Below are 26,481 nucleotides of genomic sequence, written 5' to 3'. Positions count from 1 at the left end.
CTTTGTCGAACTAGTGTTGCCCCGAAACAAGAGAAATATCTCATCTCGAAAACGGGACGAGATTTGTTATGTTTCTCATTTGATTTCGGTAAAATTTAAAATTGTAGTTATATCTCGACTCTTGTCTCGTTTTAGTTTTTTTTTTAAATTTTTGTATAATTGTTTGTAAAGTTTTAATATTATTAACAAGTTTCCAGATACCAGAAACACAGTGCTCGAGAGCTCACCTCTAATGTGAAAGTCGATCCCAGATCAATGTATATTTGTGGTGGACAACACCGTGTCAGTGAGTTTTCTCTGGATTCTCTCGTTTCCTCCTACATGTTCAATCCTTCAATTCTTTCCGATATACAGGGACCTGAATAAGTTAATTTCTTAAGAGGCCTAATCACTGCAAAATTAAAATACCGCTAATTTTTCAATAATTATGTGATATCTTCAAATAGATAAAAGACAATCGAAATGTGGAACAAGAGCGCGCTAGACAATATTATTTTGCATGAGGTACCGTTATAACGAGTATATACGTTATAACCGTTATAGTAGCTTTCCGTTTGTAGTCATTTAGAAACGCGAAAATAAATGCCGATAATCTGAATGGCTGGAAATCGAAAGCAAATAAGTGAGTCGTGATAACGGTATCTCAGGTAAAATAATATTGTCTAGGGAGCATTTGTTCTACATTTCGATTATCTTTTATCTATTTGAAGATATCACATAATTACTGAAAAAATTAGGTGTATTTTAATTTCGCCGTGATGGGGCCTCTTAAGCGAATTAAATATTAATTAGTGATATTCTATTTTTGTATTACAACTTTAATATAACTTTGAGAATAAGAATATTCTTACACAAATATTGAAAATACATTCAAATTATAGAAGTAGAAGTATTTCAGTTAATTTGGTGGTACATTGTCAGTTTGCGTACAATCGGCAATGATCTCGCTTTCTGGTTTGGGTTTAGCAAATCCCAAGATCAATATCGAAAATGAAAAACAGTTTAGATGATAAAACAAAGGGCGAAACTATATCAAATCAGAAAAGCTAATTCTTTCTTTGTTTTCAACAATCGTTGATCCGTTGTACTCTACTCAGAACTTATTGAAAGCTCAATGATAACAGTGTAGAAATAAGTCAATTAATATGCAATAAAAATGATCGCTTATATCTTAGCAAAGTCATCCACAGTTCTTCCTCAGTTGAATGTAGTAGACACTTTGAATCTGTTTGAATGAACATTTATGTATTGTGAGTTTCATGGTGAGATCTTAACTGTATTAATTATCAATTAATTTCGTCTCAGCAAGCCATAAACTCTCCAAATTTTATCTCATCCCTCCCTCTACTGCTCCAAAAGAAAAATAACAAAAAAAGAGAGAGAAATGGGTAAGGGAATAAAATAGTGCCCCTCCCCCTTTTCTCTAACCATATATTTTAAGTTCATTTTGTGTTTGGAAGCTTCGGAGCCAGTAGCTAAGCGAGGGACCAAGGTCGTTAACTACTTGCTATCGTTCATCCACTCCGCAAGACCAGTTGTGCAGCCGCCATCGATTTTACAGGCGAAACTGGGAGCTATAATTAAGGCTAAATAGACTGCTAAATCATCATCGCACCCAGTTCCCGTAAGTGGCAGAGCCAAGCCACGAGAGGGGGGAGGAGAAGAGATGTACGGATAAAAAAAAAGTACATAGATAAATTCACACGAAAAGCAAGAAGCGTTTCCCACTGTTTATTCAAATAATGAAATTTGCATCAAGCTTTGTTCGTATGGAAATCCTTATTGTATGCTTCTTGTTAATACAAAAAAAAAAAAACTTCCTCTTGTTTAATATTTTGGGGTTGCCACAGGTCGGGGAAGTCAGGAAAATTAATTTTCATTAGAACACAGTTCTAAAAGTCTGAAAGTACACACTTTAAGTTAGAAATCAAGACATAATTCACCAATTTGTAAGATACATGCATCATTAGCAGATGGTTTATTTTTATTAATTTTCTATATGTGGTGTTGGTATAGCCTTCATACCAAGTAGAAATCCTATGGATACAGACTAACGGGAACAGGATGATGAAATGATTTTCGAAAAAAAGAGAAAGAAACAGTGGTTTTGTCAGTAAGTTGTAAGAGTTTGATTAATCGCGTCACAGGAAGTAACTTTGCTAAATACAAAAATACTTCATACCGCAAATAATTGGCTCCGCGCTAAGCAAAATCACATTCTTCCAGGTATATTTACCTTGAGTTTAAGTTGAATTTGTTCACCAAAAAAAAAATTTAGCATAGTAAACAAGTTCAACATTTAAGAAATAACTTAATAATACAGAAAATTGTTTTAAACGTATAAAAGTTGTAAGAAAACAAACCAAAAAATTGTATTTCTTCGATTATAAGTGAAAAATAAGATCTTTCAGTTCTAGTCCTGAAAGTTCTGTCTTATTCTTATTAGACACATTAGAAGTTCAGGTGCGTACTTTCTATTAACCATTAAAGGATGCTTTATAGAAATCATTTGTTCACAATTAGAACACTTCATGACATTTTTGGGCACGGTAAACAATTAACCAACAACAGTCGTTTTCAAAAATATATCCAAACACTAACGTATTTTTTGCCGTGGGGCCAAACCAGGAGCCTATCTTACCAAAGATGAGCACTCTACCACTGAGCCATCGTACTCGCGTTCTTTAATTTCAGTTAATATCACCATATCACAAGCCAATATATTTTCATCTATATATGCTACTTTTATTTGATTCTTTTTTTTTAAAAAAAAAATCGAATTGAAGAAAGTATTGCCAATTTCTACGTATGTGTAATAATCGTGGTGGAGTAAACCGTGCGTTGTTCAAAACCACATTTATCAAAGTATTCTTATGTAAGTTTGTTACCGATCGACGATACTAGGAAGGTCATTGAGATAAGTGTCGTTAACTACTTTCCTGTTGCTTTAATTGTGAAAATTCGAATGGAAATTCAAATTATGTAAATTCGGGAATATTGATATCTCTTTTCTTTCGGAAAAGCGTATTCAATAGCTCAAAAACGTCGAAATAAACATTACTAAAATAATTAGTTCGTTTAGAATTTTTGACATTAATTTGTAGAAAGTTTGGTTTACAATAACTCCTTTATAAAGACTCAAGAACTATTTGATGGATCACTATCAATTTTGGCCTGATATAAAGGGTCAAAAGTTAGCAATCAAGTTTGTTGATGAAGAATGATATTCAAACCGGAAGTTGTAGAAATCAACTAGTGGTGGGCACAAAAACCGGTTTTTGAAAATTTTCAAAAAAACGGTTTCGGTTTTTCACCGAAACCGGTTATCATTTTTCTCCAAAACCGATTCGGTTTTTCACCTGATCCGGTTTCGGTTTTCTTCAAAACCGATTCCGTTTTTTTTTTTTCAAAATTTGTTCTATTTCTGACCAAAATGCTGTTTCGTTGTTCTCCGGAAACCGAATCCATTTCCACAAAAATAGTTTTACGTGTTTTCGAAAAGTTTTCACTGAAACCAGTTTCGGTGAAAAACCGAACCGGTTTTGGAGAAAACCAAACCGGTTTTGGAGAAAAACGAAATGTCGGTTTTTCGGTTTTTATAGAAACTGTTTTCGGTTTTTATAAAAACCGGTTTTGCCCATCCCTAAAATCAACCACTTCCTTTTTTTCTCGCTGATCACTATTGAGCAAATGCAGTAACAGATTTTGGGAAGAGGCTTCCTGCAATCTATTAGCCATCTCAAGAATATATTTCATTTTCATCCTTAACCCTCTACTAAAACCGGAAGTGATAATAATCCATTATAACTTCCGGTTTCAGTATTAATCTGTATAGAACAAAAAAGATAAGAGAGAGCTAGAAGTTTTCTTAAATCTATTTAGAGTTCTAAGAATAGGTACACCTTATTCCAAAAAGAATGAGTGCATCCATTACGGCTATTTTGAGCTTACAATTTTCTAAGTTCAACTACGAATATCTTCGGAAACAGTAAAACAAAGACGCCAGCTTCGACCAACCTTCGCAAACGGGAAAAATTGTGCAGATGTGTTTTTCTTTTTTAAGTATAAGAAGACATGTTGAAATCTTATTAAGTGTAGTAACATCCATTGAAATACATAATGATATATTATTTCGAAACTGTGTACTGTGAGCACATGCTGGTTTTGTCATTTGCGTTTCCATACGTAAAAGGACACTCCCAGTGAAAGGAGAGACAGTGAACATAATTCTTGCATCCATAGTAGAATAAAAAAGACAACATAATAATTGCTTATGTCCTGAAATGATTATATAAATATGTACAACTTATTTGTTTTATTGTAATTATTTTGCATAATTATTCATACATTGAGGAAAATAGCATTGCATACTAAAAGGTTTAACCCAAACGGGAATCGAACTCACGACTTTACGTTTTCAAGTGCCGCGGTTTATCACTGTGCTACCATGAGCACTCTAAGCGAACTCCTTCTGACGAAATATATCTGAATATACAAGACAATGACATTTATATCCATACGACGTGTGGTGCGTCCTGTGCTAGGTGTCATCCACCGAAAGTCGAAGATTTCTACCAGGAGAAAATCTGAATGTTATAAATCGGGATTCGAACCTAGAGTAAATAACATGAAACTTACATCGTGTTCATGATAATGTCCCTATTATAATTCACTAAGTACTTTGCGTGACTCCCAACACCTGATGATCATGGCAGGAATCCGAGGTGCATATTACAACGTGAACTTGAGCCTCCCTCACAGGAAATCTCATACAGCCTCGATTTTACTACTCGAAAAGTCTCATATAACCTCGGGGAGGGAGATTACAAGGTTCACGTAAAGTCAAACTGAGCACCTAATGTTTGAGTTTTAGGAATGATGTCCCCTTGCACTGCATTAACCTTAATAGTACGACAAAGTACAACATAATAAAATATACATGCAAATGTACTTCATTCTTACCTTACATACTCATTACGTTACTTGGAACACGTTTAAGTTGTCACTTCATTCACATTTTTTAAACGAATATGAACAAAAAAAAAAAAAATGAAATTAATTTCAAATGGATTGATTTATTCAATATAAGCACTCACTTCATTAACCTATATTGATTTCGTTTGAAAAAAAATTGACTGGCCCTTTAACTGTACGGATTAGCGGAATACGCGCACGAAAGACGTAACGTCGCGAAGTGTTTGTTTCCAAAACATTCCACTTCTCCCACCATAGTCAGCAGACACTGGCAACTGTTCAGGATATCATCTTTTTTTCACCATTTCCAATACAATTGGTTACCGGAAATAAAACATATTCGTTTGATTTGTTTTATGTTTCGGGTCTTATGTTTTTATCACACTAAAACGAAAATTTTCAAAAGATTATGGGAACGAAATTGAATATTGAGAGTGACTTATATTCTTGATTGTTCACTCCGTTCTTGAAAACAAAAGAGCGCGGACTGATATGCACATTGTCCGAATATATTTGCAATGAATGTGCACATCTTTTAAATAATATAATTGTTTAAACACTAATAAAGAAATTTGTGTGTCTTTAAATTGAACTGTTAATACATAGATACTGCACCAAAAATGTTTTCCATTTGCGAAGGTTGGCTTCGGGGTTCGAATCTTTCATTTTGGTTTACTGTTTCCGAAGGTACCCGAAAATGGATTTAAAAAAAAAAACTGTTTAGCTCAAAATAGACATAATCAATGCGCTCATTCTTTTTGAATATAGTTTACCATTGCCTTTCTTAATCCCTTATTCAAAGGGGAAGTGACAGATATCAATCATTTCCAGTTTTAATGCCGATGGTTACAGAATAAAAACAGTATAGTGAATAGCGAGAAGCGATTTCCTATAATTAATTAAGCATCCCGGGAATATATTCCATCTCCACCCTACTCTCCGTGCTAAATCCGTAAATGATATAAATCTGCTACCATTTCCAGTTTCAATATTATTTGAGAAATAGCACACCATATAAATTAAACTTATTCGCTAGTGTACACGCTGCACTGCTGCTTGTTTGTTAAAGCTAAATATACACATCAATCATATTTTGTTTTTGAATTTAGCGCAGAAGACCCAAGCCGGTTCCTTGTCCAAACTCGCAAGCCCATCTGTTGAGCTTAGTCATCCTCGAGATCAACAAATAAGTTCGAGCCCGTGTGATCACGAATCTTGTAAGTAGATAGGGATCCAGAGCCCAACCGAATGTAGGGCTCAGAGAAGTTAGTGAGTGCGGGTCCAGTGATATTAATGAGCTTAAGATTGAGCTAATTGAGGACAACGAGACCGAGACCGAGTTAATATTAGCCTCATTGACACTATAGTTAGTACGAGGCCTCTTGAAGATAATGAGGCTGAGACTGAATTACAAAATTGTTGTCTTTGCGTGGGAGTATATGTGATTTGATATCTCACGTCAAGTTGTAGTTCTACGAGGGATATTTTTTAAACCTCTGTTGTCTACCAAGGAGAACCACATGAGGTGACGAAACGGGAATAAGACATATTATTCATTGGATCAACCATTCCTAGGGGCCGTGATGGTTCAGAGTGTTTTCACCTTTGATGCATGGGGTCCCTGGTTCGATCCTAGCTTTCATCAAGTAAACTTTGTGGTGGACAAACACCATGTGCGTGGGTTTTCTCGGAGTTCTCCCGTCTCCTCCCACTTTATTCATTCCATTATTACATTCATTTCTCATTATCACCGTCTCCTTTAGCCTAGCCAGCATAAATATGGGACATAAAACTGAAAGATTTCATTTTTTTCGACCATTCCTCACACCGCTGGATAAACTTTGTCGTGATTGTTTGCCATCACAGATTTCCACCCTTAATTCCTCTCGTCGTCTACGTTTATAAATTCTTATTTAAACTTGTTGCAGCACTCGCGTACACAGCTGTTACTTGTAAAGTTTTTACCTTATACCTTTCTTATGTGACAATAAGTTGTATCTGGATTATGCTGTTCCGCCGGGCAAAATTAAATTATATTACGTCGGACACGGTTGACGGGACTTTCGACTACACTCGGTATGGTTTAAAGCTCACTATTTCACAATAATTGAACGAAAGAGTATGTGTATCGGTGAAGGGTATGGACAATCTTCAATGAATATTATCTTAAACCGTTTCGTCATCTTACATAGTTCTCCTTTGGTGGCTTGACGGAAGGTTGAAAAGAATGTCCCTCATCAGTGGCGTATTTACGATTTTGTTTCGGGGAGGGCTTTGTTAACTTTCGGGGGGGGGGGGGGGCGCTTTGTCTGAAAATGTGTACTTTCTGCAAGATATTTCATATACTTTACTATAGTAAGTAAGATTTCGGGGGGGGGCTTAAGCCCGGAAGCCACCCCCCTAAATACGCCACTGTCCCTCATATTTCATATGTAACGTCAATACTGAAAAGAAACATAAAACTCCGTTCTTTGTTATATTTTGTGAATTATTTGTGACGTTATAACAGAATACTTTCATTTTCAAACATTGATACAGAAAGATGCTTACGTACTTAAATTTTTTTTTTTTTTTTTTTTTTTTTTTGAGTGAGAATGAACGGAAATGACCAAGCTGATGTCATCTTAAAGAACAAAATAAACACTCACATTCTTTTAATGAAAAGGTAAACTTAAGAAAGGAATGACTAATAACTGACTGAGTGCGTTATCCTCTTGTTAACTTTGCGTTTTCCTTTTCTTAAAAATCATTCTCCGAAGAAGAGCTCTTAAATTTCCATAAATTTTCTCTACAATATCTGTGCAAATTAAAAACGGATTTTTTCCTCATTAAATTCAGACCAGTAGTCAATGTGCTGCCTTCTCACGGAACGCTTTTTAAACTGGCTTTTCGTTTCTTTCGTGGCGTGAAGCGTTGGTCAATAATTCAAATGGAGAGAGGCCACTATTGGAAGGAAATATCGAGTTCCGAGAAAAATAGGTTAATTGTATTCTCATTAGCACTTTTTTTTTTTACAAAAAAAGAAAAAAAGAAAGAAAGAAATGGACGAATTTCAGAAGTTATATTTTTGAATTAAAATGTATCGTAGTTTAGGTCGATATTGGTGTCATAAATAAATATGATTAAAGATTTTTTTAAATCTTTAGTGAATGAATACATATTTTTGGTTTATTTTAACGTCTTTTTTCAGCACCAAGGCTATACGATATGTGAGTCTACAGCTTAATGTGACATCTAGAGCGCATGACCTCCCAACGAAATTCAAATCCGGGTTCACCGCGACGAATGAGTGAACTCTGGGCCTATTGAATAAATATATATACTGTATGTATAATACGTTCTATAGTCCAATTGTACAAGATTAGAGTTTACCTTACAATTAATATTTTTTGGCGGTGATGGTTTTGAGTTTAGTGTCTCTTTCAGCAGCGAGCCTATATGAGACATGGATCTACAAATTAACAGTGATCTAATCATAGGTGTCCCGTGCCAAATGCCATATAGATAAATATGTGAAGATCCAGGTTCAGATTCAGTGGCAAGGGGTGTTCCCCTAAGTAAAATAGACTTAAGATCAACTACGTAGTAGGCCTTCAATATTAGACACCAAACCTTATAGTATAAATAACTTTATGCGTAGAGTGAACGCTGAACTAAAAAGAATAGCAATTTTGTTTATTTATTTATTTTTGATCAAAAGTTCCAATATATGTCAATCAAAAATTTTCTTGTACGCCTTATATCTGGAGAACTACATATAGTGTAGCCAAACCTAAACTATCACTTAACTCAGTATGATGTGCTTATTCCGTAGAAAATACGAAAACTGGATTTAGAGCCGTTCAAAATTTTGTGGCCCCCTGATCCAAGGTCCAATATATTTCAATCAAAAATTTTCTTGTACGCCTTATATCTGGAGAACTACATATAGTGTAAACAAACCCAAACTATCAGTATGATGTACTTATTCCGTAGAAAGTACGAAAACTCGATTTAGGGGTCGTTCAGAAATGTTGTGGTCCCTGATCTAAAAACTAATTATTGGCCAAGATTGCAATCTTTTGGTGCATTCTTCTTTCTTTTATCATTCCTAAAATTCTTGACCAAGATCGCAATCTTTCGATCGATGTTTTTGGATCATTTCTAAAATTCTTGTTGTTTGGTGTGTTAATCGATTTTATTATTTATGCATACTATAATAAGAATCAGTGTGTAACAGTTGCCTGGAATTGTTCATCACTATCAAAATGCATACCGAACAGAAATTTCATAAGGTGTAAGAAAATGTGAAAAAAGCTCGGAGGAAGTTCCTGGCTATATGGTAGGTGACAGCCGATCTTCAGCAGTCGTTCCAGTGAAGCGTGTTTGACCACTTTCGTCGTATAACCCAGAGCTTGCTCCGAGTGATTTTCATATCTTCTTACAACCTCAAGAAATGCCTGTGCGGTAAACATTTTGATAGTGATGGATAATTGTAGACAACTGTCATATACAGGTCCTATTCCCAGGTGGCTGATTTGTACGACATCGAAACACAAAATTTGATCCCACAGTATACATACGGCAGGTGACAACTGATCTTCAGAAGGCGTTCCACTGGAACCTGTTTCACCATTCATCGTAAAGCCCGGAGCTTAGTCCGAGCAATTTTCATATCTCCTTACAACTTAAGAAATTCCTGTTCGGTATATTTTGATAATAACGGACAAATGCAGACAACTGTCATATACAGGTCCTATTCCCAGACGGCTGATTTGTACGACATCAGAATACAAAAGTTGATCCCACAGTATGACAAGTGTCTGAATTTCGGAGGTGAATATGTTCAAAAACAGTATCACATGTATTGTGTCTGTGGCAATAAATGCTTCAAGTCACTGACTTTCCTAGGGAAACTTACTTTCTGGTCGCTCCTTACTATACTCGTATATACTGAGAAGATAGTTGATTTTCACATAAACTTTATTTGAATCAATGCAAAATATTTGGATGTGTAATCAAGGAAGTTAAGCATAGGTTAGGGGTTTCCATTCTTGCATCACTATCGAGAAAAGTTCTGGAATCAAAACCTACGCTTTACTGTCCTAACTGAAGTATTGTAGTTCTCCTCTATTTCCCTTTCTTCCATTTGCTTTCTTGCTGTTAAAGTTGTTAATTGTTAATGGTTCTAATATTAATTGGCCCCGTAAGATGCATATGCTATATAATTAAATAAATACACAACGGAAGTCCAATTATACCAATTACGAACTTGTTAAATGGTAATTTTAAAAATAAATCATTTAATACAATTTCTCTTTCACTGATTTTTTTTTTTTTTTTTTTTTTTTTAACCCAAGGTGCAGAGTTAAATTTACAAAATAATCTACAGTCTAAAGTAATTTAGAGAAGATACATATTCTGGCATTTGGAGAGTTTCTTTCACTGAATTTTCTACCTACTATTGCACAAAATGAACTTTAAATGGTTTTGATAATGCTTTAAAACGTACCAATTTTTGGCTCTAGCTTCCAGATACCTACCGTATGTATGTGACTATGTTATGATCCTTTGAGATGTGCCTCACTGTGCAGACAACTGTCATATAGCCTACATACGGGTGCTTTCAAATTACTTTTGTCACGGAAAGAATAAAAGTGTTAAGTGCCTGTGCCAGTTTTTAATTTCTACAAAAAGGAATAAGTGAACCAAACAAAGTATATGAAAATGACTAAGGTAGAGCAGACCTCAAGGGTATATCGTACAATTTGGCATTACGTTGATTTCGGTCGTTAAATTCAGGTATATCCTTGAGCATATCTTCGCCACTGCTCCGCTCACTAAGAAAAATGATCAGTTTTAAAGACTTCTGTACAAAAGTCTAGTATCAACTAATGTTACTTTATCCTCGTACCTTGCGATTATCAAAGTGCCCTTACTTCTGGATTTTGGAATACTTTTTAATGCAGAAGATCGACATCGGGTAGTTTTGGTTGTTTCTAGATTAGCATCCACAGCAATAATTGTCTGAGGAATCTGTTGTTACTGTCCGTTTATCATCCATCAATCATTTTATTTCCGTCAGTTCTGATAATCTTTACTCTGTCAACCTGTTGCCATAGAACTATATACAAATAAAAAGATGTGTTAATAATATTATATGAATATGTAGTTAGATTGCACACCCTCTTCGAACTCACCAATTGGTACAGTGCCTATTTCTACTAAATATAGTTATTTAAACTATAGTTATCTAAACTTGTTTATAGTTTAATAGTTATTTAAATCAGATAGCTTCCAACATGTATTTTCCAGTCAGTACTAGCCCATTCCCTAGCAAGATCACGGCGAATCATAGTTTGAGAACCATTGCATTATATATGTAGTCGGCAAAACTCTATAGTCAGCTTGTTCGTGTAATAGTGGGTGAGTTAATCAATGTGTGTGTATGATGCAGTATTCGGTTAAAGTTCTCCGTTGAGCTAGAACCTAAAAAGAAGTCATTTGGAAGCAGAGTATATGTGTTTGAGGGTGTATCTGCCTGCAATGTGTACCTATATATGCATTATGCATTATGCATATCTATGCGCATATGGACATGGAACCCGTGTGTAGTTGAAGGATTCAGTCATGAGTACAGTATTAATGCATGGCTATTTGTGGCTATGACATGTAACTACCGCTAAGTAAATTCATGCAATAATAGTACATGTATATAAATCAGCTACACACAAAAATATTTACATTATTTTTTAAATAACAAAAAAAAATACGGCTTGGGCAAAAACAGGTCCAAATTGTTTTGAGACTCTGAGAGAATAATAATAATAATAATAATAATAATAATAATAATAATAATAATAATAATAAAAGTTCTTAATGCAAGATCGAGGCACTGGTTTTATTGTGAAGAATCAGTTAGGCCGTGAGAATGCTGTAGGGATTAGGTGAATGGGGAAGATCATCGCGTGTAATCCAATCATAAAACAGACATGTAAGAAAGAGGGAGAAAAAACTGTTGCAATGGAATGAGATGCGTGAATTCATACACCCTTGAAGCTGTTTGTTCATCACGAAGTTGGAAGTTTGGCTGTAAATGATCAAACATCTTTTTCTCTCTTCTGTGAACGGAATTCAGTAAATACAAAAAACAAGTAATCGACTGCATTCACTTTTTTTATGTGTAATTTTAATTTTTCTGCAAATACAGTTCTCACGAGGTTAGGAAAAATGACCCTTTTGACCGCAATGCCAGCTGAATGCTGCTGAGCAAACATTTGCGGGGAAACAGTCACCTCGAGCCTCCTTGTGAAAATTTTGGATTGAGAGATAGACTTGAACAAATTGGAATCCTTTGTAATTAAAGGAATCTTAATTGGTTTTGTTGTGTATGCTGACAACGAAATTTCTAGCAAATTCTTAGACAATAGAACAAAGGTTGAGACAAAACCGATTTGGAGCAGAGTTAGTGGAAAACCTGTTCTGTTCTTCGTTCGTGTCAATCGATAAAAGCAACTGCTTCGATTTTCTTGCGTATTTCGGCAGCGAGTTAATTGAAAACACAGTTCCTCTTGTAACTTGTGTTGAGGATAAGTTGAAACTAAACTTACAAGACATAATTAAAATCTGGGACTGCGTCACGTAGGGTATCAATACTGTTTATTGTCTTGATTCCTACTGAATGCATAGTAACAAATATACAAAGGAAATGTATACAGGTGCTAATGAAAGCAGTTAGAAGAAAACTTTTACGTCAAGAAAGAAACCACAATTGATTATTTTTTTCCTTTCTCTCTTCTATTTTGGTCTTTGGTTGGGACAAAAGTAAATCGAAAGTGTAATTTCAAAATAATATTTTTAAAACAGTAAATGTGTATATACAGATAGTGATCAGAAAAATGGAAACACCAGAACGAAATTGCAACTCACCAGGTTAATATGGTGTCAGGCCACCTTTTGCCTTCAGAACAGCCTTGATGCGACGTGGGATGGAGGCATAGAGGTCGTGAATGGTAGCAAGTGGAATTTTACACCATTCCTCGTGCAGGGCATCGGCCAGTTCTGTGAGAGAGGATGGAGGTGGAAATCGTCGCTGGAGCCGTGTTTCCAAGGCGGACCACAGATGTTCAATTATGTTGAGATCTGGGGATTGGGCGGGCCAGGGGAGGTGTTGAACTTCATCCCGATGTTCCTCAAACCACGCTGCAACAACACTAGCTGTGTGGATGGGTGCATTATCATCCTGGAATATGGCGTCATTGTCCGGGAACAACATCCGGACCATAAGATGCAAGTAGTCTCCTAAAATTGCGACATAATTGTTGGCAGTGAATCGTCCGCTAAGTGTGACCACAGTACCCAATGAAAACCACGATATGGCGGCCCACAGCATCACCGAGCCGCCGCCATGTTTCACAGTTGGGCGGAGACACTGCAGATCATAAGCTTCTTTGGGCGTTCTCCACACATAAACACGGCCCGTGCTTGGGAATAGGGTGAAGGATGACTCATCCGACCATATCACACGTTTCCAGTCCTCAACGGTCCAAGTTGCATGGTCGCGGCACCATTTGCGGCGTGCGAAAGCGTTATGGTCCCTAATGAGCGGTTTGGCCCGTGCAACACGACCCCGTAAGTTCATGTCATGTAATTCGCGGCGGACTGTGATTGTCGAAACAGGGCGGGGGAGGTGCTGATTGAGTTCCTCCGTCACTTGCTCCGCAGTGGCACGACGGTTCTGCGTGACAATCCGCTTTAATACCCGGCGTGACCTGTCACTCATGATTTTCTTCCGCCCACTGTTCCGCTTCCCCGATGTGGTTTTCCCGTGTGTTGTGTAGGCCGTCATCACCTTCGACACTGTCCCACTTTGAAAATCTGAGAGGCCTCCAATTTTACACTACCTCCGTCTGCTGCAGCCACTGGACACTGCTGTTCCACTGCACCTGACGTAGTATGGAGACCGACCTTACACACCACCACCAGCGGTCCGGCGCTGCGGGTACCACGACACCACTGCCAACCCATACATCTGACGTGTTGCCAACTACAGGTGTTTCCATTTTTCTGATCACCATCTATAGTAATAATACTTACACGCAATTTACAGAGAAAGCTCGGGCCTAAATCACCTCTGTAAAACGTGCCTGCCTCTTACTTAATGGGCACTATGAAGAGTACAAATGAACTATAATGAAATAATAGGTTGAATAGTACAGGTTGTTTAAAGGGATAAAACTAAAGTACTACAAGGGACAATTTGTGCTTATTATTAGATCTGTATGCATGACTTACTAGTAAAACGCATATCTTTGGCCCATGTGACTCCTGGTTCAGTCCCAGGTTCTGCCAAGTAGGCGTCGTTGTGGATAAACACCGTGTGCAAGGGCTTTCTCGAGATTCTCCCGTCTCCTCCCACTTTCATAATTGCTCCGTTATCATTCGTCTCATTTTGACCATCATCCTTAGCCTCGATGCATAACTCTAGAATGTTAAAACTCAGAATACTACCACTATTAATAATAATAATAATAATAAGTCCGTATGGCACAGTTGGTATTATGATTGTAAACATTCTGCCAACACATCATCATCTTTCAATATACAAACTTCAGAAAAAAAGTTTATGAGTAAAATTGCCAGAGTTGCAGTAAGGAATTAGCCTTTTCAGTTAGTGCTCACATTTTGAATAAGAAAAGAAAGGGAAAAAATGAAGCAATTAACCCCCAAAAAATTTCTAGGATCAATATTACATCTTAACTGAAGAAGAAGAAGAGAAAACATGAGCGTCTTAATTTTCTGTTCTGCCGGTTGAAAAAATATAAAGAGCTCCCTCAAGCCAATCATCCTGAGTGAGTTTTTTGGAGGGTTTCCTCATTCACACCAGACAAATACCGGGATGATATCTAACTTAATAATCCCAGGTTGCTTCCTTCCTTTTCCGATTGCTTGGATAGTGTGATCGACGAGGGATACCATCCCCCTTATGTGACAGACATATAGTCCATAGATACCAATAATGTCCAAAAATATCATATCTAACCTATCTTTCATTTTCTATATGCTTTTCTTCTTTGGGAAACCAAACATTTCAGAGCACTTTTCTTTCACTGTTCTTAATATATGTTGAAATGAAAATCAAGGGATAAGAAAAAGGTGGATCTTCCAATTAAGGGGAAAATTATGACGAATTGATTGAAATTTTTAAATAAATTACAAACTTGAACGATCTTATGTGTAGTGATAAGGCTGTAAATTCAGAGCAGATTTAGGTGTACAATTGAAGTTTTGGCTTTGTAATCGAGAGGTCTTGGATTAATCTCACGGGCGTACATTCTGATTGAAATTTTTCGATGTTGTTATCTTGCTTTTCCCAGACGAATGTGGAGATGACATATTTAAAAATCAAATAGGCTCTGATATTTTCTTCCGGAATTCCCTTTCCATCTCTTATGTTCGAAGTGTACTACTGTCGTATCTAAAACTTTAAAAATTGTCGTAAATCTATAAAGTGTTAGCGCCTTGAAATTGTCACACATGTTCAATGAATGTTTTTAGTTGCATCCAATTGTTTCGCAGAAAATGTATGTTTTCAAAGTGTAGCGTGACCAACACAATTATATTTCTTTAGCTTTTTCATAGAATTGTTTTTAGGTTGAACACCACAACTAATGATCTTTCATTTAGATCTAATGAGTGGCAGCTTTATGTTACTGCTTGTTGCGGTTACGAAAGCCCAATATGTGTAAGCGGACATCTGGACGTTTGAGGTTAATAAACAAAGTTATTTTTCATGTGTGTATGAGTTGTGTGTGTGTGTGTGTGTGTGTGTGTGTGTGAGAGAGAGAGAGAGAGAGAGACAAGAGTCAATTGACAACATAGAAAAACTATTCTAGGTCGCATACTATTTAGTAGTCGCGAAATGCTATCTGAAAAGCATTTTTACCAAAACTATGTAAAACAAGTACTTTTCTTCGTTTATAAATTTTTAGTTGGTTTTCAGAAAGCTTCTTTCATGCAATCTGCATTTTGCAACAACCTAGGTACTTGCTGGTATCAAGGTCAAAAGTTTTTTTTTTTTTTTCGTTTGACGGAGGGATAAATTATTATTAGAGCCAATACAAAATAAATGCCATGTGTAAAGCATCTTTGATCCTGAACAGCAAACACTAACATTGATCAAATGATCGTTACAAAAGACGTAAAAGTACTGTTCAAGAACTTTTTGACATGCTGAGTCAAATGTTTTAGACAGAATCCTGGAGTTTGAAGTTGAACCAATAGTAATGATTAAAGAATCAGAAAGCTTAAAGTGGTAATAGTGATTTTGTAATAGAAATAATAATGATTTAGTTTGTAGTTCCAGTCATATTTAAATGTGGTATCACCCTTGAGCTATTACTGTAATGGCAAAAATAAGTGGTGGCAAGATTCAAAACAGAGTTAGTTGTTCGAGGATCTTCTGTGTATTAAAGTGTGTTATATATATTATATGTAAATAGGACATACCAGCTAGAAAAGTCGAACAGAAACAGGCTTGAGAAGAAAAAAAATTTCATTTAAAAGTTTTGACATTATGCAACGAAATTTTTCACGGAAATTTGTTAACTTGTTGAGATTCTCTACCGTATAGTACAGATTTTTTCGTGCTCGTGGCCGAAAGTATGGCGGTTGGCTGGAGATAGTTTGCTTAACAATTCTGCCTTCCTTGAGCTAATAACATTTATTTATTTAAATACTCTCGTTGGGAATGGAACTAGAATATATAAGTATTTTTAGTAATAATTATATATATATATATATATATATATATATATATATATATATATATATATATATATAATACTTTAAGTTTAATAAAAAAACTGAGATTGCTCCAAGAACATTGTCAGAACGAACTTAAAAAGAATTAATTTTTCTTATTAACATACATTCTATAGGCGTTATACCAATTGTTCTATATACTTCATTATTATAGTCATTATATTAAACAATTCTTGTAATATATTTATCCATTTATAATTTCCTTGAGTACTAAATTTTTTTCCATACGTTTCGTTTAAGAGTTCTGTTAAAACGTTCTACGATATGTTGTTTTACGAAAACATATGCTCAAATTGAAAAATTGAGGCTAAAATTGGAAAGATGGCAAAATATAATCTCTCTATGACTTACGATTCTCGAGATATTGCTCCTTAAATCTCCCGAAATCCGAACTTTTTTGGCCAATATCTGGGGAACGGTGGCCAGTTGGCCAGTGGAAATCGTTTACTATTTGGTACCAAAATATTTACCATCTCCTTGAGCATTGATCAACACCAATATCATCTCTCTATGAGTTACGGTTCCCGAGATATGACTCCTTAAATCTTTCGAAATCGTAACTTTTTTGGTCAATATCTCGGAAACAGTAGGTTCTAGAAAAATATTACTGTAGTTTTGATTAATACCTAAGAAGATGGTAAACATTTTGGTACCAAATAGTGACCTGTTGGACAGTGGCCAACGGTTACTATTTAGTACCAAAATGTTCACCTTCCTCTTAGGTATTGATCAACACCAATACCATCTCTCTATGACGTACGGTTCCCGAGATGTGGCTTCTTAAATTTCCTGAAATCCGAACTTTTTTTTAGCCAATATCTCGGGAACGGTAAGAGTGACGCGAAAAATTCCATCATTTTTTAAAGATAGTTTTTGATGCTCTGTCGAATGGAGGGCTCAAAATTGAAAAATTTTCAAATAACAGCCAAACACACACACACACACTCACAGAGAGAGAGAGAGAGAATTCAGTAAAGAACTTTTGAAGTTCCTTGATAATATTCTTTATTTACCGTTTTCTGCTACCTTCAACATGGTACGTAAGGTGTAGGAGAGCGATGAAGACTAGTACGAAATATACACTAGATTCAAACTAATCCGGGCCTCAGTAGTCCGGCCTCTCAGTAATCCAGTGCACATCCAACCGAAAACACATGCACAATGAATTATCGTGCGCATGCGCAACAATGCTTAGTTAAATAATGCTTTATAAAATATACTGTACGTATTCGAATTTGTTTGACAGTTAAAAATTAGGGACATGTTTCATAGTGAGTGATACTACTCAAGGACTAAGTTTTCTTTGAAAATTAATGTATATTTGGCTTTAATAAAGTATATCCTCTATGTTTTAAAATTATATCCTTCGATTTAATAAAGTACAGTACACTATATCCCCTATGTTTTCAAAATAAATAAAAAAAAACAAGATGGTAAATAAATCAAATAAATGTCAGACACTCAATAATCCGGTACTTCCGCTAATCTGGCACCCATGTGTGCCAGGAATGGCCGGATTAGCGAGAGTCTAGTGTACGTCCTAAAGTCGTTGTTTATTTCGAATGCAATAGCGATGTGTATATTTGTATTTCCTTGAGTACTAAATTTCGAATTTAATTCAAAGATGGATTGGACAATGCATGGATTAACTGCCAACATAATTGAACAAGTAGCAGTGTCACGAGCACACCACATGAAGTAGTTTTAATTCTGTAATGTGATATTTTCTCAATTATTACTGAAACCTGAAGTGATAGTAGATTTATACCACTTCCGGTTTTAGTAGAGAGATTAGGGTGGAGATGGGATATATTCTTAGGACGCTTAGTTGATTACAGAAAGCCTCTCCTCTCTATCTATTACAGTTTTGATTCTATAGCGATCAACGCTTAACTGGAAGTGATTGATTTCAGCCACTTCCAGTTTTAATAGAGAAGTTGAAGTGCAGATGAAATATATCCTTGGACCCTTCATTGATTGCGAAGAAAGCTTCTCCCTATCTGTTAGTATTTTCATTCTTAAACGATCAACGTTAAATCCGGAAGTGGTTGATTGATGCCACCCCAGGTTTCATGAGAGAGATTAGAGTGAAGATGAAATATGTTTTTGGAGTGCTTAATTGATTACAGAAAATCACTTCTCGCTATCTATTATTTTTTTGTTCTTTTAATTTTAAGGCGATCAGTGTTAAAACCAGAAGTGCATTTCTGCCACTTTTGACTTGAATAGAGGGTCAATAGAGAAGATGGTACCTATCCTTAGAACGCTAAATCGATTCCCAAAAATCGTTTCTCGCTATTTGTTCTCGTTTTTGTTCTGTTCACAGCAATTCCGGTTTTAGTAGATAATTGAAGATGGAGATATGACGTATTATTAGTCGATTGCAGAAAACCGCAACTGTTTATACAGGGTGGCCCAAGAGTAGGTATACAGTCCCGTAGTGATCAACTCATTACTTCTTATATCATTTCTTACTGTTATCCATCAGGTAGACTTAGTTGCTTTATTATCTGTCTTTTTACTTATATCTTAGGCTCGGAACAGCCAAAGCAAATAAATCTATAAGTTAAAATGTTATACTTGATTCATGCAGGGGTGTCTACCTACTTTCGGGCCACCCTGTATATTAACATTTTTGCTCTATAGTGATCAACATTAAACCGGAAATGGTTAATTTCCACCACATTTCTAATTTGAATATCGGCTCCATAAACAAACTCGATTCCTAATTGTTGACTTTTTCACCAAATTCGACGATGATTAATCAAATAGTTAGATTGATTGATAGTTGGTCCGAAATTTGTTGTGTCTCGGATGGACGGAAAAAGATAGGCCAACTGTTAAACCTAACTCTTGAAAAGTTAAATAATTTTAATTTTTGATAGCTGTAGGTAAGAAAGAATTTTAAGAACCCAGTTGCAATGTTTGTTTTATCGGCCTTAGGAACTCCGACACACTTGCAATAATGCATTGCACTCTCGGCCCTGAAAAAAAAAAAAAAAAAAAAAAACGATATGTATATAGACATATAGTATTAAGCGGAAACTTTTTCCGTTCATTGAACTGTTAAAAAAAAAAACACTACAGTATAAGAATTGAAACTGTTAAAATAATTTACTCATGTATGATAGAAGACCATGGATTATGGGTAACCAATCTAGAAGACAGCAACGAAACTATTGAAAAAGTCTCTCTCTCTATGTATGTATGTACATATCTTTTTATATATGATATATGTAGTAAAAATTGATAAATTTTACTACATAAAATGCGTATTAATGCTTGAAATGAAAGAAGAAGTATAAGAGATGATCATGTTGTCCCGAACAAGAATAGGTGGTAACTGTATTAACTTTCTTTGATATAAAGAATTAAAGGATTAAGATACATCAAAAGATGTGTGTATGTATATATCCATTTTTTCCATTTTTTCAATATTTTCCATTTTTTAAAAAATAAACTTCCTCAACAGAATGTTAGATTTTTTTTAGCTTTGCTTAAGTTTTCAGACCAGGGGCGTCATTTGTAAGGGGTAAATAGCCCCTGAGTTTGAGAAACTTTTTTTTTTAAGTAAATTGTGTAGTAATATACTAATAAAAACGTGGAATTCTTATGTCAGTGCACTATCTTGCTCCCCCTTAACTTGTTGTAAAATCTGAAATGACACTACTAATTCAGATCCTGTATTTCTTACATCCTTATGTATAGTAACTTTAAGAGCTTTAATGTTGTCCATTTCAGTATCAAATGACTTATCTTTCGACTGCAGGATCAACTTCTTATATTTATATGATCTAAAATTTTCCCTCAAATACTCAAATTTGGAGAAATATAATCTGCCTGTTTACTTCTGCTATCTCATCGCGACAAAAACGGCATTGGTTTGTATTCTGGTAGTTTTTCTGCTATAGGTTTTATTGTCTCAATTAGTATACATTCCATCTTTTTTTTTTCAGAAAGGTTGTGGAAAAAAAGAGATTGGCCACCAGTGTATTTTAATAGTCTGTATGGGCTTCAAAATAGCCAAGTAACAATATGAAAGTCACAATATTATTATATTACCAATGGACTAAATTTCATTCTTGTCACCAAATGTGTTTAAAAGATTGTTAAATCGATCCATTTAAAACTAATTTTGTTTAATTTAATCTCTAGGAAAGTTATTAAAAATAAAAATAAAATATAATTTTTATCACTCATTCTCCCAAAAATCCGAGTCCCCGACATTTGTTGATATTGTCCCGATCTTATAGATGGCCATGATGATACGTCTAGACTCAACGTTGGCTACACATTCAAACACACAATTTGTATGTAATATCAATTTTGAAACGCATTTCATAGGTTTCTAAGCATACAAATGAATACTGTGGCGTTGACAGCCGATAGCACGGTAATCCAATAATGTGCTTGGGATAATTTGTATGTATTCTGTTTATAAATATTTATAATGGATTTGGTTATTATAACATAGTCATCTGGCAACACTAAATGAGTCGATTTATGTAAATCTTCACGATTATTGTATGAGATAAATCAGCAAGAACAATACCGTAGCAAAAATTTCATAATCAATCATCCATCTACTTTAGCCTAAAGGTCATAAACATAGGTTTCAAATATTTATTTTTTACTTTCATTTGATCTCGATACTGGAATAATTAAACGTTTTTTCAAGTAAAATTAGTGTATGGCATTGTAACCAGTTTCATCTGTAAGCGTCGTGAAAATAACGTGTAAATCCTTCCATCATATTTTGTGTATGTTCAGTCAGAATTGTAATATTGTTCTCTGTCATTTTATTGTTAAATCAGAAAATTATGTAATCGAAAAAGATTTTTTTTTTTTTAAGACAGAACTGATAGAGTCGTGCTTAACTAAAATCAACTTTGCCCATGATGTCACGCTGTAGCATTTTATGTTAGTGAGCACGAACAATCGATTGCTTAGGCACGCGCTGGGTAATTGAAACATATACACATTATCGCAGATCGTAATGCAGGTAGTAGTCGCGCATAGTCGGTTTCAATTAACCTCTTGCCAGAACGCTTGGAATGCCGCTTCGACAACTGACTCAACTGAGATACTTGCTGAAGTTGATTTACTCTGATGTGGAAAGATTACATTGTAGAGGTGTCAGGTAAGGACAGCTAAGATGTTCAGAAGCTTGCAAGGCAACTTAATCATGTCACGGTTCTGTTGAAATTAATTTTGCGAAATAAATTAATTATTAAATATTTTCTCATTGTGGTGATGAGCAGTATGCCCATTGCGAAAAAAGTTTATTTCTTATTTTTAGACTGTAGTATAGAGAACATGTAGTAACTGGTATTTGGTAGTTGGTAACTGACATTTTCGGTGTTAGTTTAGCATTGTGAAACATTTGGGAATTGCTTAGAATTGGGCATTTGGGGACTTGGGTAATGACCTCCTATCTGCAAAGCTAGAAGTGATGGCGTTAGAACCCGATGTACCGACCACGCCTTACTAAATTACAAGATATATATTTGAACATGGTTATTTATTGACTAAATGCCAGAAAATCGTTTTATTTATTTGCCTCTTAATATTCACTTTATTTATATGAATTACAAATCCCACAGTTTCACTTCCTTGAACAGGGGCAAGCAATAAGTTAGAAGCAGTTAGAAGTGTAGTTGATATGTACACTCATGCCCAAAATTATTGTCGCATGTCTATAAGTATGTTCTTCAAGGGATATAATTTGATAATGAATTCACCAGGTATTTCTTACAATGTTAGTATGTGTATAATCGGCAAAGACATGTATCTGACAAATTTCGTATCAAAAGAGCAGTAAATAAGAACAATAAAACGAAAATAAAACTTTGTTGCCCATTTAGCAACATTTTGTTTTACTCATTCTAATTTTCGTATTTATAATTCTTTTCCTATGAAATTTACCACAAATATACATTTCCCGATTATACACATAGTATCAGTATTAAAAGTACCCTGCAAAGTCATTATCATATTATGACAAGAAGACAGTTATAGATATGCGACAATAATTTTGGACATGAGTGTACATACATCAACAATATCACTCCAACTTATTTTCTTCTTACATGATTATGGAAAATCAATTAAAATATTAACAAAAAAAGTCGCAGTGCTATTTAAGGGTTCTTGTTTAGAGCAGTTGTATTCAGTCCTTTTTCCTCGCGTACCAGTCACAATACTTATCCATTCAACTGTGTATCCAGACTTAAGTTATCCTTAATTCTAAGTAATTTATATAATACATTACTTGTTAATTAAATAGTCCTGCTTTACTGTAAACAGGAGAATTATACTGTAACTGCAATAGAATTATGTTACATTTAGCATGGACTCAAATTTTCTTGACCCCTTAATTAGATGGCTCACCTTGCTTTCTGCACTGACAGTAGATGATATAGTTGTAAGCAATAGAGCTACAAAGTTTTCTCGGATGGAAATAGTTTCCTTTTTAATTCGGGAAATACATATGCATTATGCTTACGTTCTCCTTAAGAAGTCATCGCTTACCTGAGCTTGAATATACATGAGTGGAGCACAACGTAATATGAGTTATCTCTTTTGATGAGGACCCTCCTCCTTTTTCAACATGGGCTTGGAGCCGACTATGGCGGAGAATACAGTGTGATCACCCAGCAAAAATATTTCGCACTAACCTATGCAGAAAAAGAGTACTAGATCTGGGGGGGGGAATACTAAAATTTTATCTGCTCCTCTTTCATCCTATTTATAACATTTTACGATATTAATATCTTATTAGAAGATTTCCGGCAGTTCCCCTCCCACGTGGGTAGAGGAGTGACCCCCCACATTTTTGAAAGAACCCTAAACTTTAAAATTTTTACAGTCAAAATTCGATACAAACCATGCAAACCACTTACAACCTTCCAGTTTTGACTTTGCAATCCCAAACTAAAAATCCTGGAGGAATCCCTGCTTAATTGTCGTATTAGAACTCACTGTAAAAACACAAAAGTAGCACAAGTATGACAAATATAGAAGATGTCGGGAGAAAACAAGAAATATTATAAAATAGGCTTATTGAGGAAATCGAGTTTTAATTCTTTAATAGCCTACTGTTTAAACGGATCACCAAATATGTAATATTGTGTACAGTTATCATTTATTAGTTGGAGTAGGCGACCGGACGGCATCTACGAGGTACCACCGGCTCTTGTAAATACCACTGTTTAAAAAAAAAGCAGAAAAAAGTTACCAATAACAGTGAAATTTGCGTACATTGCCAAATTTTTATGAGATTTCTTTCTTTCTCCCAAATGTATTTATGAGACAAGAACACTAAAATATTATAAAAGGTACCGATCTAAGCGGTGGTCACACTGGGAGAATATGCCGTTGAAGATGCTGCTGCGCCTTTTATATTCTCGTCGTAAGTAGTGGCGCTGGTGCTTTTTTCGGGTCACGTGTTGATGCCATAGTAACGAGTCGTCGTCTGCTTCTGTGGTTTATATCATCCACCGATCCACGTGAAGTTGACAATCACGTGGAGGGAACATTTCAATATTGTTCTTTAAAGTTTTTATTATTTATTTATACATTTACTTTTCCAAGTAAGTGAACAACAAAAGACAAAATTAACATTGGACCATAGTTACATAGTTCGTAAATAGTTGACTACTTGTTCTGTGACCTAATAATCGATCGAATAATTATATAATAAAATCTTTGAGTTTTACATCCCACGATTATGCCGGTTAGGCTAAAGGAGACGGTGAAGATGAGAAATGAATGAAATGGTAGAATGAAGGAAGTGGAAAGAAACGGGAGAGCCCCGAGAAAACCCACGAACACGGTGTTGTCCACCACAAAGTCCACACGGCGCGAGTTGGGATCGAACCAGGGATCCTAAACACCGGAGGTGAACGCTCTACCACTGAGACACTGCACCCCCTATTAAAATGAGAGGCAAACCAGTTACTATAAATAAAAAAGAAGAAAGACATAGTTTTGAGGTATTATTTTTGTTACTATTATTTAAACAAACTACTATTTATTTTGTGTCTCTTATTAGATTGGAAATTGATTGCCGTAACCTACTGTAAATGTTTAGAATCAGACAACTTTGTACTACATTTGTGATGGTTTCATTGACTGCCTCTTCTGAAATGTTCTTTGCATCTAAAGAGAACTTATTCTCTGCCATAACACAAACAAATAAATAAAACAGAGATGAATTGAAAACTGTGAACACTTCTTTTCTGTTGAATTTATAGTGTGATATTTGTTATACGTGTATATTGCTGAAATCTTCCGGTAGCGTCAAAATTACAGGCAAACTTTTGATCTCTATTTTATCAACAGCGAACTGAAATTAAGCTTAATTTTAACGTATATGAAGTTGGACTGTGTTTACCTTGTTTCAGGTTTTAAATTTGAACGTGAGCTTAGCTGATTTTATAAAATAAGAATTTGGATTCAACTAAGACCATCTTAAAAATTAGTTTTCACATCTTTTGGCAATACAGATACAATTTATTATCATTATTTTGACAGGCACGAACGAAAAAAAAATCACTGCAGGTAGTTGCAATACCTGATCGTAAATAGAATCAGGAAAATTGTCTAGAAAGTTCTGATAGTTTATTATCTGAATATTCTGTTGCAATTGTGCACAAATGTATACATCCTGTTTCCCAGAATGGTTACCTTTATGTATTGTATTTTCTTGGCGAAACACTATGTGGTTTTAAAAATACTAATTTCTTTGTGAGATGTTTTTACACATGTAATTAGACCAATTTGTTGCAGAAAGAGTCTCATGCAAAGGGCTTATTAACTAGGAGTAACTACGTCCACTTGTTCCAAGTATTTTCACTCCACCTTCTTTTTTAGTTGTTAAAGCACGTTACTAGAGGAGAGGAGCTTTGTCCTGCAGGTCGAGCTTTCTCTTAGGTGAAAATTGTATCCATTCCATATAATAAAATAGTTTAAACATACAAAATTGCAGTTAACACTAAAACAGAAGAGAAACATTTTTTTTAAATACTCGTATAAGGAAATTATCTGCTCTGACGTGAATTCAGTATATATATATATATATATATATATATATATATATATATATATATATATATATATATATATATATATATCTATATATATATATATATACTAGCAGCGTTCACCCCGCTTCGCTGCGGTCACCCCGGAACGCAATAAACTTTGTTACTTAGATAATTTTTACTTTTTCGCTTTCAAGTGATATGATAAAAACCATAGAAGATTGCAGTAAATGTTAACATTATATCGCCTGTCATTTATGTTAACCCGCCCCGCTTCGCTGCGGTCACCCCCGAACGCAATAAACTTTGTTACTTAGATAATTTTTACTTTTTCGCTTTCAAGTGATATGATAAAAACCATTATAACGCCTGTCATGTATGTTAACCCGCCGAGTGACACGGTCATGCGGGTTGCATATACATACGTTTATTTTTATACCTATGATGAACTAACAAAGGATTTGTACGTAATGGACACCTGAATGGTCAATTATCTCAAGACACTGGTAATTGAAAATTAAAGTGATATGATAAAAACCATCTAGGGTCCAAATCCTAATAACCCCCCAAAAATAAAAGAAATTGGTTCAGCCGTATTAGCGTGATGAGCGGACAAAGGATTTGTACGTTCTCTTTTATATATATATATATATATATATAT

Source organism: Thermobia domestica, chromosome 14 (assembly GCF_964235325.1).
Source record: "Thermobia domestica chromosome 14, izTheDome1.hap1.1, whole genome shotgun sequence".
NCBI lineage: Eukaryota > Metazoa > Arthropoda > Insecta > Zygentoma > Lepismatidae > Thermobia > Thermobia domestica.
Note: the sequence above shows the minus strand (reverse complement) of the source record.